The 7314-nt window shown below is 51.2% G+C and overlaps 1 protein-coding gene across 3 annotated transcripts in view; it reads left to right on the forward strand.

Moving 5' to 3' along the window:
• Positions 1-3124: 3124 nt before the first annotated feature.
• Positions 3125-7314, forward strand: part of COL28A1 (collagen type XXVIII alpha 1 chain) — an 86899-nt gene continuing 82709 nt past the window's right edge. For all 3 annotated transcript variants that reach the window (XM_027871979.1, XM_027871981.1, XM_027871982.1), the window contains exon 1: positions 3125-3212. The gene's annotated coding sequence lies outside the window, so the exon portion shown is untranslated. The remainder of the gene's footprint in view (positions 3213-7314) is intronic.

The following is a 7314-nucleotide window of genomic DNA, read 5'->3' on the forward strand; positions in this document are numbered from 1 at the left end:
TATGTGTGGGGTGTATGTATGTGTATGATATATGTGAGTGTGTGTGCTTCAATCTGTCCTCTGGGTCTCTTGGTTTTCTAGGTGGAGATGGGCAGCATATTTCATCTTCAAGTCCTCTGGAATTGTTGCTGACTTCATTGTGTTGGTCAGAATTCCAAAGTCTTGCAGATCTTTTTTGTCTTTATAGTGTTGTTATTGTATAAATTGTTCCCTTGTCTGCTCACTTCACTTTGTACTAGTTCATGCAAGTCTTCCCAGGCTTTTCTGAAACCTTTCTGGTCGTTTCTTTTAGCACAGTAGCGTTCCATCACCATCATTTACCACAGCTTGCTCAGGCATTCTCCAGTTGATGGGCATCCTCTTAATTTCCAATTCTTAGCCACCTTATCCTTTTCTCTTTGGGCCACAGACATAGTACTGGTACTCCTGGATCAAGGGATATTTATAGTTTTATAACCCTTTGGGCATAGTTCCAGATTGCCCTTCACAATGGTTGGGTCAGTTCACAACTCGACCAACAGTGCATTAGTGTACCTATTTTCCCTCACCCCTCCAGCATTTGTCATTTTGTTTTTCTGTCACCTTAGCCAATCTGATGGCTGTGAGGCTCAGAGTTGTTTTAAATTACATTTCTCTAATTATTAGTGATTTACAGTTTTGCATGTGACTACTGATAGCTTTGATTTCTTCTACTGAAAACTCTCCTATCTTTTGGCCAATTCTCAGTTCTCTTATTTTTACAAATTTGACTCAGTTCCTTATATGTTTGAGACAATTATCACCAGCAAAATTGTTGCCAAACATTCCCTGGATACAACACCTGTAACAATATTCTAAACAACGTTGCCATAATGATAGCGAGCATGTATACAGTGTTTTAAAGTTTGCAAAGCACTTTACAAATATTGTCTACAACTACGGGAAGTAGGTGCCCTTATTAGCCCCATTTTGCAGATGAGGAGACTGAGACTGAGACTGGGGGCTAAAGTGACTTTCCCAGCGCCTCGAAGCTAGTGAAGTCTGCGGATAGATTTGAACTCAGATCTTCCTGACTCCAAGTCCAGCGCACTATCAACTGCTCCATGTTGTCATACCAGATACTCATAGTTTCTAAACTATGTGGTATGAGAAACTTTTGAAGCAAAGAGACTTAGCAGATGACATAAGAACCACTGGGAGCAGGATGAGGGACACCTCCCCCGCCCGCTGTGGGAGGAGGGTCGATGGTGCTGTCAGAAGCCTAAAAAGATGCGCTTACAGCCCCGTGGTTCTCCTTCATTCCAAAACAGCAGCCATTTTATACAACTCCACAATAGTCTTCCAAACAGTAAGGCTAAGAAATAATAGCAGGATAATGACTTGCCCCAGGTGATTTTTAGCTGAACTCCTTCACAAAGATGAGAAAATGAGATCATGGTGGTCATCCTTTGTGCTAGAACAAACATGGAGGGGACAGTGGGAATCACAAAACCCCAATTGTTCTTCCTGCGATGCTGTGGGCAGCTTTCCCCTCTGATCTCTCCCATTCCAGACGCGGCAGGATCATGGGAAGCCAGGTGCGGTCACAGAAAACAAAATGGGATTCCAGTGTGATCTCTCCAGATTCTAGAGGCGAGGTTGTAAGAGGCTGTGGGGAGGGTGGGTCCTCCTGAAGGGTAGACTTGCTGTCCTGCCCTGACGAGGTGAAAAGAGGCAGAATCAGAACCTCTGAAGAGAGGTGCAGAGGCCATTGCCTGGAACAAGAGAGATGGGGGGGGCATTCCCTGGCTGGGACTAGGGGTCTCTGGGAGCCCTTTCCCTTCCTTTGAGGGAGAGCTCCCCGAGAGGTGACTGCCTACCCTGGGTCAGAGAGCACAGGAAAGTACAAAGGGACTTGTAGAAGAGACAGCTCAGGTGGATTTGCACCCCAGGCTGAGTCCTGTAGGACCTTAGACGCTTCTCCTGGGCTAAAGGAGGATTGCAAGGAGGAGACCCCCAGGGAGAGGCCATATGGGAGACGGAAGCCATCAGTTTACCGGCCTCTGGGGAAGGCTTTGCTCATTGGGGAGCATTACTATAGGCTTTGACATGAATCTTATGAACAAGTTCTGCAACTTGTCCATTCGTGGGTTTCTTTTTTGAGCTTTGTGATCCGGATGCTTGTAAGGGGATTTGGTGGCAACATCCCAGCTTGCATCAGACAAATAATTTTCAGGAGTCATGGGTGGGAACAAGGAGCTAGAGCATTTGTGTCAAACTCAAATGGAATTGGGGGCCATCAGGCTTGACATAATGGTCCCTGAGAGCTGCAAATTGACTTAGAAAACCACATGTTTATAGATTTCTTTTAAAAAAATATCAGTACGTCACCACATTAAAACCAGAATGGAATGACATTTGAATCTGGTTTGGGTCACACTCAAGAGTGTTGTGGGCCACATTCCGGCAGCATGTTTGACACCTATTGGCTAAAGAATGAGAATCCCCACAAATTGGTGCCCGGTTTGTTCATGTCAGAAGAAAAACTCTGACACAAGAGTTAGACACAGTGAACCTGCATCCTTCCCTATGGGAGTATTTGCCAACAAGGCAGTGAGGTGGTGCAGCCAATAAAGCACTGGACTTGAGTTCCGGTGCTCCCCTGTATACTCACTAGCTGTGTGACCCTGGCCAGGTCTCTTAATCTCTGCCTTCCTCAGTTGCCTCATCTGTAAAATAGGAGTAATAATAGTGCCTAATGCCCAGGGCTGCTGTGAAAATTAAATGAGACCATATGTAATAGCAGTTTCCAACTTGAAGGTGCTAAGAGAATTAATATTGTTGTTATTAATTATGATCTGAGCAGAAGCCCCACAAAATAGCTTTCAGCCACAGGCATGTGGAGACAAGAAAAGCTGTTCCACCATGGCCGGATGCCCAGGCAGAGATGCCCTGTCAAAGTCCTAATGTCAATCTGCAGAATAGCCTGGGAGCCCAGCCCTGCTCCTAGAGGGCCCTGTGCCTTTAAGTTGCCTCATGCTCCCACTCAGATCTCCACCCTGGCACCCTGCCTGACCATTCAGCGTCCAACTGAGGCTAATGAGCCTGATCCAGGCTCACCAAGGGTCTAGAATCAAAGCTCATTCTCATTTCCAACAGACCAGACTGTCCCCGGGCTATCTCTCTGATCATCCCCTCCTCCCCTCTTGGCTGCTGATATCTGCTTGGAGGCCAGACAGGTCTGCTAAAGCTAGGTAAGCCCTGCCTATGACCTGTGTGAACTGGACGGCTGAGTGGCTTTGCACCAAGAGAGAGCCTCCGGGGTGCTCCCTCTCTCCAGCCTCTGGGTGTTTCCCCTTGAGTTTCTAGGGGTGCTCCCCCTTGAATATCTAGTGATGCTCCCTCAAGTCTCTGGGATGCTCTCTCCTTCGAGCACCAGGGATACTCCCCCTTGAGTCTCTAGTGGTGATCCCTCCATCGAGCCTCTGGGGTTCCCATCCTTAAATCTCTAGGGGTGCCCCATCCCCCCCCCTTCCCCCCCCCCCCCCCCCAGTTCATTAGCTGGATGTGAACTGTGTCAGTCGAGGAGGGCTACTCTGGGTCTGTTTTTTAAAATTGCCTGACCATGGGCTTTCCATTGTTAGTGTGTGGATCCACACCCATCCCAACACCTCCAGGCGGAAAGGGGCTCGCCTGCCTTTGGGAGCTGTTTCTTCCCAGCAGAGTGGGCAAGCTCAGGAGCGGGGAAAGCTATGACCTCCTGCTGAGGACAGGAGCCTGGCTGAGCCCTGCCCAAAGACAGGGCGTCCAAGTGGACTCCTCAGGGCTGCTCCTCTGCATAACAGGTGATGGCACACCCCGGAAACCAGAGGCTGGAGTTTGGATAGAAGCTTCCTGAGGGCACCTGGTCAGACTTGCCCAGAGGGAGATGGAGTGACGATGTGTGGCCCTGCCGGGTTTCTGGGGCTCAGCCCGTTGGCAGGAGGACTTTAGAGTGTGGAGGGCACCCTGAAAGTGAAAGGGAGGGTGAGCCAAAGCCCAGGGGGGCACTTAGCCTGAACTCATGTCACCCTCAAAAAGAAAAAAGACCTCAGGAAACTTAGGTCTTGGAGAACTAAGGAAAGAGCAGGCAGCAGGGCTGACGGGAGGGTGTATCTGAAGGCTCCAAGGCTAGAAGAGATTGAGAGCCCCTGAGTCAGCTCCTCGTTTCACCTGTGGGTGCTAAGGCGGAGAAGGAAGGGCCTTCCCTAAGGCTACACAGGGGTTACACTGGAGGGGGGCGGCTACACAGGGGGCTACACCAGCAGTTACACAGGAGGTCACACAGGGGATCCCCAGGAGGCAGAGCTGGTCTTCCATCCCAGGTGGCAGGCTCTGCATCCACTGTTCTCTGCATCACACCCCTCTCACTCAGGCTGAGCTGCTTGGGATGACCAGGCAATTAAAATACCAAAATCGTCCCTTTTGGATGCTGCAAATATCACAGATGACATTGGGCAGTGTAATGAATATCCCCAAATACACCATAATAAGCTAGTGAATTTTGTCTTGGGGGGGGGGCCTTGGTGGGCTCTCTGATCTACAGGCCAAGAAGGGTGGGGTCCTGCCCCCAAAGCTGCCCAAGGAGGCCCCCGCCAGCAGCAGCGGGGATGGGCTCAGGATTCCGTAGGTGCCAGGCCCTCTCCTTCTGTCTGGACCCTTCCTCACATCAGAGCAACTTAAAGGAAGGCGGCCTCACCTTCCAGCTCCCGGCCACTTTCCTGACCTCCAGTCTCTGTTTCCAGAGAGCCAGAGAGGATGGGAAGGAGAAAGTTACCTGGCCTGGAGGGGATGGGGTGGGCCCAGATACTCCATCGGGAGGCAGGTTCGACAGGATGACCCCCTTGTGAGGTCTCTTCTGACCTCGGATACCAGGCTAGTGACTCACCTGCATAAGCGTCTTCCCATCCCCCTAGAGTGTGAGCCCTTTAAGGGAAAGGAGCCTGTTGTGACTCACCTTCGGATATCCCCAATGCCCTGAACCAAAGTGCCCACCTGAGTAATGTTTGCTGACTATATGAATGAAGGAGTGCATGAATTTGTGTGTTAAGTGAAGTCGGAGGACGAAGGGAATACCCACCAGCCCTGTCAGGGAGGGGGCATTGGAGTTAACTAAAGGGCAAGTCATAGTGCACCAGAGGGGGTCAATCCCTTCAAGACTGAGAGAGAGGAAAACTCCCAGAGGCCAGGCGCTGCTGGGGTATGGCTCTGTTCCCAATACCCAGCACGTGGCAGGGGCTTACCAAATGCTTTTTGAATGAATGAAGGAGTGAGTGAGTGAGTAAATTAATGGGTGAATGAGTGAAGCTGAGGCATTCCACCCAGCCCTGAACAAAACTCCTCTTTAGGACTTCCCTGCCATGTGGTCATCCACCCTCAGTTCAAAGTCCTGCAGGAAAGGGGAACTCACTTCCTCCTGAGGACGCCCACTCCACTCGGGAGGTGGTTTGGAAGGATGACATGTTTGGAGCATCAGGTCTTTGGAGGAAAGGCAGAGATTGTAGGGGCCCTAAATTCTAAGCTTAAGGAGGTGAAACTTTTCTTAGTGGTAATGGGGGGCTACTGATGATTGGAGATGAGAGGAGGTGACTGGATCAGTGCCCAAGGCAGATGGCAGGTACTTACAAGGTGAATGGGAGGGCAGAGGATGGAGGTGGGAAGCCAAGTCCAAGCAGGTGGGAAATGGGACCTATTCGAGGTGAGTGGATGTGGGGACAGAGGATTTAGTAACTGCCTGGATTGGAAACGAGAGAAAGGGGAGAGTCGAAGTTAGCTCACAGAAAATGCAGCGAATGGTGGTACCTCAGGCAGAAATGAGGACACCAGGAGAAGAGTGGATGGACTGGGTGTGGGATGGATTGAATTTAAGAAGCCAGCAGGACATTCAGGTCCAACAGCCAGCTGGGGATGTGGGTGTGGAGCATAGGAGATGGGTTAGGAGGGGCAAAGAGAGCTGGGCATCATCTGCCTAGTGGTGGCTGTGAAGCCCAAAGTAACAGCAGCAAGAAAAGCAGTCTACACACCTCTCAACTGATCCCCACGACATCTCTGGGAGGGTGGTGCTATTACGATCCCCATTTTGCAGAAGAGGAAATTGAGGCACAGAGAGTGCTAAGTGTCTAAGGTAGGATTCAAACTCAGGTCTCACTGACTCCAGCACTCTCCACTATACCAGCCTCAGAATCAAAGGAGAGCACGAATGAGGAAGGGGACAGAGAGAGGAGGAAAGAGAAGAAACCCAGACCTTGAAGAAGGAGACAGAGGAGCAAGGCAGAAACCTCCCAGAAAAGAAAATGAAGGTTGTCAGTGGTCCTCTGCCAAAAGACTGCTGCACTGTCTGGGGGAGGACGAACTAAGGGAAACTCTGCCTTCAAGGCCTGTTCCTTCCTGCCAGGGCTCCGGGAAAGGAAACCTCTGAAACAGTGTCAGTGCCGCTGCAAGCCACGTGCCCATCAACCTCCCCCCTGCCAGCCTCCCTTGCAGCTTCCTCCATAGCCTCCTTTTTTTTTCTTTTTGGTGAGGCAATCACGGTTAAGTGACTTGCCCAGGGTCACACAGCTAGTAAGTGTCAAGTGTCTGAGGCCGGATTTGAACTCAGGTCCTCCTGACTCCAAGGCCAGAACTCTATCCACTACACCACCTAGCTGCCCCTCAGCCTCCCTCCTGCCACCTCCTCTAGCTTCCTTCTGCCAGCCTCCCCCCACCAGCCTCTCCCACAACCTCCCTCTTTCCAGCTCCACCAGCTCCCTTCCTAACAGCCTCCCCCACCCCCACCTCCATCCCGCCAGCCTTTCTGCTCCTCGTGAGAACACCAGATGGACAACAGCAGGTCTGGCTGGGGAAGCTGGGGAAGACAGAGCTCATCCTGAGGAGGAAAAGAGATGAGGGCCACAGCATAGTGAGAGAGCCTGTGAGGACACCCCATAGCTGCCCAGTCTTCTACCCCCTCCCACCCCAATAATCCTGAAGGCCCAGAGTTGGCCAGTGTGGATCCGAGGGAGCCGTAGAGACCCACTGCTGGTACTCACTGACCCAGACTCCCGGCCACCCTCATCCCTAAGATGCCACTCCGTAGAGCAAACACTCTGTGTAGGCTGACACGCCGCGCTTTGCCTCTCTCAGCTCACACCTCCCTCATCATAAGATCCTGGAGAGTCGGGGTGCCAATGCTGTCTGACTGCTCTTTCTCAGTCTCCTTTCCTAGATCCTACCCCAGCCCCTCTTCCTTTCTCATCCCTCCCCTCCCTTCTTTTCCCTCCTCCTCCCCTCCTTTCCCTTCCTTCTCTTCCCTTCCCTTCCATTCTCTTCTCTCCTCTT

Source organism: Vombatus ursinus, unplaced genomic scaffold, assembly GCF_900497805.2.
Source record: "Vombatus ursinus unplaced genomic scaffold, bare-nosed wombat genome assembly UNPS02014799.1, whole genome shotgun sequence".
In the NCBI taxonomy this organism is placed as follows: Eukaryota; Metazoa; Chordata; class Mammalia; order Diprotodontia; family Vombatidae; genus Vombatus; species Vombatus ursinus.